The sequence below is a fragment of the Sander lucioperca genome, chromosome 19 (genome assembly GCF_008315115.2).
Source record: "Sander lucioperca isolate FBNREF2018 chromosome 19, SLUC_FBN_1.2, whole genome shotgun sequence".
Lineage (NCBI taxonomy): Eukaryota > Metazoa > Chordata > Actinopteri > Perciformes > Percidae > Sander > Sander lucioperca.
Window position 1 is genome coordinate 18716092 of NC_050191.1, and position 9162 is coordinate 18725253.

General features: G+C 39.9%; 1 long non-coding RNA gene across 1 annotated transcript; it reads left to right on the forward strand.

Annotated features, from left to right (window-relative positions):
• The first annotated feature begins 5947 nt into the window (after positions 1–5947).
• LOC118493898 lies at positions 5948–8041 on the forward strand. The gene is made up of 2 exons (XR_004895957.1): positions 5948–6545; positions 7713–8041. It is a non-coding gene; the product is annotated as an uncharacterized LOC118493898 (long non-coding RNA).
• The last annotated feature ends 1121 nt before the right edge of the window (positions 8042–9162 follow it).

Genomic DNA, 9162 nt, shown 5'->3' on the forward strand with positions numbered 1-9162 from the left:
TGCATGAACTCATGTACCCTTACCGTAAAGTGTTACCAGTGTTATTCTAAACAACAACACACACACACAAATGTAATCTCATTTGACAGAGCAGATAGCTTCTCTATTGGAAACATTCATTCCGTATATTTGTTAGAGGAGTGAATTTGCTCAAGAATCAATTTGTTGGCCGAAAGCTTACTGTGAAATTATGCACAGGTGTCAGCAAAATTGGCCTGTGTGACGAGTGTCTGCTTCACATTTTTAGCAGGGCAGCGGAGCGGCTGTGGGTTGACTCTCCACGGTTCTCATGGGCTTTATTTAAGTCCTAACGTGAAAAAGCTTAATATGGTTTAATGTACCTAAACAACGATCAGTGATCACCAAATTTCTCTCTCATATTACTCCTCATAACCACTGAAAACTGTCAACAAATCTAACCTAAAGTCCAATTATTATGGACGTTATCTGACATTAAAGGAGAGCTCCGGGCAATTTTTACGTTAATCTTAATCGCTATAATTATGTGAGTACTGTCGATTGTAAAAAAAAAACGAGCCGAATCGGTGCTAGCTAACTGGAGCTGCTGCAGCTAATGCCACTACAGTGCTCAATTACCTATTTTTGGGGGGGGGAATAAACTTTAAACTTTTTTCACCGCAAAAATTTCCCCACGAAAGCATGAACTGTCCTCTGGAGGAGATCCACCAGATCAGTGGGCGCCCGTGGATTGTTGTCGGCCGCGGCATGCGGGGAACGCGGAGAGGAAGTAGAAGGATGCCGGTCGGGCCTGCTAGCCTGGCTAAGGCAACTAACACACAGTTCGCCACTGCAGAGACTACTATTCACCAACGCCAGATGGATCGCACACAAAATGGATATATATGCTACAAATACACAAACTGCTGCTTGATGATTATTACCGGAGTCGGGCTGAACACACTCACTCATCCCAGACGGCAGCTAGCAGCTATAAGGGTAGGTGAATTTAAACAATGTCTGAGTTGAAAACGCATCTTGTTGTCATGTAAGGGCCCTGTTCATATTGCACAGACATTTTAATTGCATTTTGTGTCTGTTAAGAGGCACAAAGGCACGATATGCCCCCAAAACTGCCGTTTTAGCTAAGTGGCAGCTCTCGGCATTAGCTGCAGCAGCTCCATGTTGCTAGCACCGATTCGGCTCGTTTTTTTGCTATCGACAGTACTCACATACTTATAGCGATCAAGATTAACGTAAAAATTGCCCGGAGTTCTCCTTTAAGCGTTTCTGCTTCATTGAGGCTATTGTAAGGAAAAAGCTTAAAGTGACCATATTATGAAAAAATCACTTTTTCTGGGATTTGGGGTCTTATTTTGTGTCTCTGGTGCTTCCACTGTTACGGTTTAGGGATATTTCTGTTACCAGTTTGTTAATTTCTGTCGTCTTTATTGTTTATTTGTGCATGTTCCCTGTGTTTGTATATTCTGTATATTTCTGTTTAGTTATCTCCTGTTTTATTGTGTATTTTTTGGTTAATTTCTGTGTTCTGTGTTGTCAAGTTTCTGTGTTTAGTTGATTTCAGGTTTTTGTCAGTGGTTCCTGTTTCCTGTTTTATTAAATAAATAAAATAATCAAAAAAAATCAAATAAATCTTTGAGTTTCAACGCTGCTCCTGCCTGCCTGTCTCTCTCTGCGTTTGGGTCCTTTTTCCCCTGCTGATTGCAACATCCACACGCATACAAACTTTGAAAAAAAAAACATCCATGCTGTTTTGAGTGAGATATGAATTTCTGAATGTGTCCTGCCTTCAGTCTCCAGGTGAGCTGTTCAAAATCTGCGCGGCTTTCTACGTAACTAGCCGAAACGAGGGAGCTAGGGGGCTAACCGTTAGCATGCTAGCGCTAACATGCTAGCTAAACTTTGAAAAGAACCCATCTATGCTGTTTTGAGTGAGATACGGGTTTCTGAATGTGTCCTGCCTTCAGTCTCCTATGCTGGCTGCTAGCGCTAGCATGCTAGCTCGTTCTCAATGGCAAAACACTGCTACAACACACACAAATTCACCCTAATCTACAAAATAAATTGTATAGAACTACTTACATGTCCCTGTTCTGCAGGTATTCCATGCAAAGTTGGAAGTGCGCCCTCATTTAGAAGAAGTCTCCTAGCTAATCCTGCTTTTTACAGGCCGAAGTTGGAGAAACAGATAGCTAGCTCATGTAATCCTCAACATCCATCAACAAACATGTTACAGAAGTAGAGATGTCTCACTCTGTAGCTAAAACAGAGACCTGAACACAGGGTGAAAAGAGGAGCTGCAGCAATGTGCAGTACAACAAAAATATGGTGTTTTTTGAAAATTAAACCATGTAAACCTATTCTGATACAATCTCAAATTCCAATTATGAACCCTTAAAATGAGCATAATATGGCCACTTTAAAGAGTCATACCTTTGTGACATAATTTTAAGTTGAGATTTCCTTATTTTGAAGAAAAAATAATAAATTAACAGTCAAAATGTGATTGTACTGTATCATATGTGTACCAGATTTTACATGATTTCAATACAACTTTAGAAAATGAGCATAATATGGCCACTTTAATGTGGTTTAATGTACCTAAACAACGATCAATGATCACCAAATTTCTTTAATTAATTATTTAAAAATAATAATAAATTAATTAAGAAGAGCCATTGTAACAATTTTTACAAATATAGCATACATTGCAACGCTGGCTGTACAAATTGTGCAGACCGCTACGACTGACTGACACACACACACACACACATTGTTAAAATCATACGCTGGACGCTTTATTAGTCTTTCTACATGGGTTTAGTTAATGATCAGGCTATAATAAGACCACGTCGGCTATGTAATCGCTGACAACCGGGACAATGTCATAATGGTTGGTGTAAACCGGGACATTTTAGCTTCCCAACAGGCTTTTGCCAGGACTTGGGACACGCAATTCAAAATCGTGACTCTCCCGGTCAAACCGGGACATCGGGTCACCCTACTCTAACTTATTTCATATTGTAACTTACTCTAAACAGGTCATGTATTAGCAAACTAATGTTAGCTTTGTCAGTTGGGTCACTTACTGTAGCTACACGACTACGCTAACCCTAAACTGGCAATAACTAGTTTTTACTAGTTTGTGTGGTTAAACATTTGAATTCACTGATGCATAAATCTCAACTTGGTAAACACTTACATTATAATGGGAAAGTAAAAAAAAAAAAAACTAATATGTGTGTCCCAGAACAATTCCAAAAGATATGATTCAATATTGCAGCCTAATTTTCACTTGTCCGACAGAACTATTTAAAGCAGTCATGACATTACAAGACTACACAAGCATACTTACTTTTATAAATAGTATACTTAAAAAAAAGTATTTTATGAAAAAAAAATCTCATTATCTTTATTAACTGGCTAACTTTTGTATCTTGCATCTATTCACCTTTAAAGATAAAGTGACTCCCAGTGAAAAGACCCCTGAACCAAATATACTCACCTGAAAGGTCATTTGTCTGCTACATTCAAACTCTTTAATTAAGGCTCAATAAATCTAAGCCAAGCAGTCACCCGGGGGCACGGTCTTAGCGCTGAACAGATCCAACTAGATTTGAAATGAACAGATAAGAGATACTGAATACAGAGAAAATGAAAGGGAGGCTAAATAATACTCTTTTATATTTTTCAGACAGTCCTTTGAAACTAACAAAGACAGTACCCATGAACAGTGGAGGCTATTCAATCAGGCTTCAAAGGCATTATGAGGTTGTTTGGGCCACCTCTTCCACCTCATGTGAGCCATTCATGCCCATGTTATAAAAACACCAAAACCATTATTATATCCAAAAGAGCAGGTTACTCACAACATGTATCGACACACAGTACAAAACTATGAAATGCACCATATAGGAATAACAAGGTGAAAGACATTCGTCATCATGTCAAACAATAAATATGAGCTATCTAGAGCAGATCGTCCCACACTGAGCACACACACACACACACACACACACACTGTGTTCCACTTCAGATGAGTGATTACCTGCATGACGACTTACATATGTGTCAACATGTTCAGTATTTTGTTCCCCAGTGTCAGACGAGAGCTGTTAGGTAACCAAGAGAGAGGCAGCGTCAGGCACATTGGCCTACAACGCTCGTGACCCCTCTTACTCTGCTGCCTACCTTGTGCCACTGTACTTCACCTGGAGAGCATCTTACATGAACAAACATTGGGCAAAACATGGTGATGTTGGTATGACAACGTGAACAATTCTAAAAAGGTCTATTATCTTCAAAATGTCACGTTAAATTGGTCCCTACAGAGAAATCAGCAGGACAGAACAGCTGGTTGGTAATCACTGACCCTGTTTACACCAGGTTTTAAAGTCTTGGCCAATCGATCACAAGTGGACAGTGCTAAATACAAGTTGAAACAACCACCAAGACGCCTTGTGATCCGATCACTTAAACCACTTATAAAGGTGGTCTGAGACACATTTGAGACCGCATATCTTTTGTAGTGTAAACGCAAATGCATCCTGGTGCAGTAACAGAAAAATATGTCATCAATGCAGGACGTGATGGTTGTTTTGGTGACAGCACGCCAACGCTCTGTAACTTGCCCATTTTACGACGAGTTGGACGAAATATTGCGTGACCCTCCATCATTTTGCTGTATTGAAGGAAAAGTGTTAAATTCTGCTGACAGCGATCTCTCCAGTTGTACTGAAACACAACTGCTAACGTGACTGTGAGAGTGTGGATATAATAACCACTACCTTCTAGCGGAAATGATGTGGGCAGAAACAAAATCTGAACATGAGCGATCAGTTGGAGACGCATGATAGACACAGGTGTGAACGGAGATGTGTCTCAGCTGTCCACTTATGTTCGGATCACTGAAACACATTTTAAATCCAAGTGTTAACAGGGCCATAGTCTTGCTTCAGGACACTTCAGCAGAGTCTTCTGATTTGAAGGGTGCCTTCTGAACCTTTATATTTTGCATCTATGTCTGTTTAATTTGCATCATTTTTGTGCTTGTCATATTTTACCAAAAAAAGAAGAAAATACTCTCTTTTTGTAACCGTATTACAACAGGTTCACAGGAGAGGTATGTCATTTTTCTGCAACAACATGCATGTTATGTATATTCAAACCCACTGCAACAACAGTCTCTTTACTATTAGTCAGTGAAGGATTTTCAAAACAGTACAAGTATCGCATAAACTCTAAAAAAAACTAAAGTATTTCAGACTGAGCTTTGCATCAGTAACCATTTAATATCTCCATGCTGACCTGGTTTCTCTATATTGTTTGCTCTGCTGGGGTTGACCCAAGCTTTCATGTCCTCTTATGTGCTAGTTACACGATGCTATGCAAACTTCTCTTACGGAAAGGGCCTCAGTATGGTGACGTCCTCTGCATTAGACATTAGCAAACAGTGCTGCAAACGAACAGCCTGTGCTTAGTGCAAATGACTATGAGAAGGTCATCCCTTTTCAGTGGTTCATTAGTTTGGTCAGGCACCAAAAGGACAACAAAGGTGGATATGACAGCAAGACAACAAACGTCTTAGAGCTCTGAGACATTTTTCTACTTAACCACCACGACAACCCAACACAAGCTACATCACAGCTCAGTTTAATCTCATCAGAGCTTCCTGTACCTGTTCCTGTATTTTGTTATTGAGAGAATGATACACTAACTAGCTCTTCCTAAATGGGTGTGGAGAATTCCCAATGGCCAAAGATAATGTGCAGGGAACCACTTCAAGAAAGAGGAACTATTCAGGCATGAATCATTGCTCCCTGGGGAGTTGAATTGTAATGCCCTAAAGTGTAGTGTATTCTATAGCCATAATTAGACAAAATGTGGCACATTTTTATCTACATCAGTTAAGGTGTTTTTGTCTGCTGCTTATTTTTTTGATTTTTCCAAAAGCCAAAATATGCCATATTTCTTCAACAAAATTGTCCTGTGGTTCTCAATTCCCTCCTATTTCACTGCTCATCTTTTCTGTAATAAAACATTGTCTTATTGCAATATCACACTGCTCTCCAGAGTGCAAGGATTGATTGACAACATTTCTAATGCAAGTCAAGACCTGCCACCAGACCCAGAACTTTTCACATTGTTGGCATAATAACAAGGCCTGAGGCTTCCTGACACATGTTTGCACTGTGCTCCATTTTGAACCAAACAAAATCATCATCCCTTTGCTCTTTACTCTGTTTGTCCACACTGGTGTAATTTGATTTGGAACATGCAGGACTGAGAAACATCTACCACAACAGGAAGAGAACTGCCTCACTTTAATTGTTTGCACCGTGGAAGTTAAAAGACCCTGCCCTTCTCAAACTTGCCTTAAACGTGCCAGTGTAGTTATTGAATGCTGAAAAATAGCTTGGTACATAATAACAAAGCAAACTAATTTCAGAACTAAGCACAGCAGTGGATATAACCTATTATCATAACTCTGTTTAAATGGAAAGATCCTGTGTCCCACGATGTATTTACACAAAATGGATAAGTACATTGAAGATGTCTTCCCAGAGGTAAAATGGGACTCTTTATTACATTACTGGTAAACAACAAAATACAGTCCAGATAGTGTGAAGTATAATGCTGTAATTGATGTATAATCAGGATAAACACATCATTCACTCAATTTGTCAAAAAGAAGAGATCTAGGCCACCACATTTTGGCAACTACAGTGCGATGATGTTGTTCAGTATCATATCAGCCTGTTCGTCAAAATGTTACATTAGCATAACACAACTTATCACTAAGGAAATAAAGTCAAAACTCCAAAGCAAAGGAAAAAGGCAACTTTTTTACGTAATCGAATAACTGGAATTAAAGACAATATGCAGAAAAGGCATGTAACTTATTTCCAACCATATTGGGTGAGCAGATACAGGTGAGTTTTAAGTTGGTGATAGTTAAATAACGATATGTATTTCGAAAGATGTCAAGTGTGACGATGAAACCACTGGGAATTAGCACCCAACTCTGCAGTCCCCCTCTGCTCTACAGACCGTTTTAGCATCTTTTAGCTAATTGTTTTGGTTTAAAAAGCCTGCAGCTTTGCTGTTTTCATTCTGTCTTAACTGCTACCATTAGCGTTATTTCCAGTCGTTAGCTACTAGCTAGTGAACATAGTTAAGCATTTAGCAGCTAAAGAGCCAGATATTTCCCTCAGTAGTTGTAAAAGACAAAAAACAGAGCTAAAAGGAGATACTTGACTTACATTCACCCGCTGCTGAATAACACTTTTTTTTTTTTTTTAAATGGTGTCGACTTCCTAAAGGTTGGCATAGAAAACACTATGTGACCGAATCACAGAGTAACTTACAGAATGCAGAAGTCACAGAAAGGTAGGTTTCAGTTTGTGCTGGCTCATAGCCAAAACAAATCAGTATGTTATGCAATCCAAATATTTTAAATAATTGCTATTTATGATGTGAAATACAGGAAAGGTTAGTATCTCACTTATCTTCTCAGTCATGGCCTAGTGTTTATTTTAAAATTGTACCTTAATAGGTAGGCTACTGCATGTGGCTCCAGCTTTAGCTGTCATTTCAGACTGGTAAATATAATGCACCTGAGATTGGCATGTAGCTGCAGACATTCAGCCTTCTGTAGCCAAGTAACTCTCTCTCCCTCCACACATATACGTGGGGTTTCTCGGTTGAGTTTGCTTAACCTGCTTGAACTACAGCATTTTCTCAGGACTCAGCTTCATCTCGGGGCTTATCTGCTACAAAACCCCGACCGCCCGCTGTGGAAAATTCCCTGAACCCAAATGTGACAGACAGCCTTAAGAGACAGAAGCGTGGTGAGAGAAGTAGGGGCTGGTTGTGAAAAAAAAGCAAGCCTACTGTGTGTGACACATGACATTCAAAGATAGAGAATAGGAGAAGAAAAATGGAAAATGCCACAGACAGGATAAAGAAAAGACATAGGAAGAATGGAAACTACTGATTGCTGGTTTTGTCTCTACTGTTCCATATTCTACTTTGTTTCTCGTAAGACCAAGAAAAGACCTTTCTTTTCAATGAGCAAGCATTAAGCCTGTGATTTAAACTCTGATTTCAGGTGTCATTCTGGACAGGGTTGTGTTAGTTTAAGTGATACATACATACACAAAGCTGTGGAATCTGGGACACAAGGAAACATAACGATTCCAGGTCGAGTCAGCCTTTCTCTGTCTTTAGCTTTTTCTCTTGTTATCTGCATTTCTCTCATACACACATTCACATACCCCTTTCCAAACAGGAAATCAAATGTTACTGTCTGTACATTTATAATTAAAACACATAAACAGATAACATTTCACAGACTTATTGCATTGGGTTTTGGCCAAAAGAGAGAAAATGGCTGTGTATTGGCTGTGGCTGTCAAATACTGTAGGCCAACATATCAATGAGAAGGCCGTCTGCAGGAGGCCTATCACATCCCTGCAGCCGGCATGAAAACTGATGCTTTATATATTCTGGCGGGCTAGATATTGCAGTTTCCTTGTGGCTATAAAATGGAAGGATGCTCTATTTTCATTATTCCGTGTGCCCGATAAGTGAGATGAAAGTTAAATGCTTGGTTTGGCTGAAGGCAACAGCGGTGTCCTCAAAGTCACGTACAGCGGGGCGAGACCTGCTTCAATGAGCGCTTTCCTTCTCAGTGAAACATTCACAAGAGGGTGAGATTAAAGATAAATAAAGAAAAAAGGGAGGAAACGGAGGAAAATGAAATAATTGCTGACTTACTTTGTTCCTTTTCTGTTTGTAAGATTATGACGTGTGTGTGTGGCCTTAGACCTCCTAACCTGACTTGTGGGTGGTATCCATTTCATCACACGCTATGTTCTAGGAAGGCACAGGAGCTTTTGTGTGTGTGTGTGTGTGTGTGTGTGTGTGTGTGTGTGTGTGTGTGTGTGTGTATATGCAATCATGCAGCGTGACACAGCACAATACCCATTCCCTAGCCAAAACACAGAGGGTGGGACACACACACTGCCTCTGTGGTAAATGTCACATACACTGGGAGACGTGATTTTACACACTCGCATTACGAATAGGGCGCGTCCCTCCTGTACCATCTTTTCCTAAACTGTCACGGGGGCTCAGATGGTGCGGAGTGCAACGCCAACACGCACACATGCTCATATACAT